The following is a 559-nucleotide window of genomic DNA, read 5'->3' as shown; positions in this document are numbered from 1 at the left end:
CCTGTGTGTATTTAGCACATCTCATTTGGGACTAGCCACACGTCAGGTGCTTGATAGTGAGTCACGTGTGGCTGCTGTGTCAGACAGCACACACTGATCAGTAATGCATCTAAAAATTAAAGGTCTCTGTAGTGCTTCACAGTTTCCCAAACTCTTGATATTTAAAACCAGTGTCAGCCTGACTAGGCAGATGCTTAGCATCTCCATTTTTGTAGATGAGCAGAAGCAGCAGCAATTATGCGTAATTCACCCAAGGTCATCAGCTGGTAAATGGTGAACTCAAGCCTTGTCTTCAAACTTGACACTTTCTCTTTGGCTTCCTTTCCTTGTATATCCAGGCATTGATGCCTCTAACAAGCAATACAGAGGCAAACTAGAATATTGTCAGACCTACAAGTCTCAAGACTCTGCTCTAGTGCATGAAAAGGCACAGTTCTTTCAAAACTCACTGACAATCTCTTCTCTTCAAAAATCACGCCCAGTTCAATCCCACCAGAATCGGTTAGTGTCATTTGTGGGGTGCGGCCAGAGTGTTTTGGACAGGTTCAAGCCTTGGACT

This window comes from Myotis brandtii, unplaced genomic scaffold (assembly GCF_000412655.1).
Source record: "Myotis brandtii unplaced genomic scaffold, ASM41265v1 scaffold251, whole genome shotgun sequence".
Taxonomy (NCBI): Eukaryota; Metazoa; Chordata; class Mammalia; order Chiroptera; family Vespertilionidae; genus Myotis; species Myotis brandtii.
Note: the sequence above shows the minus strand (reverse complement) of the source record.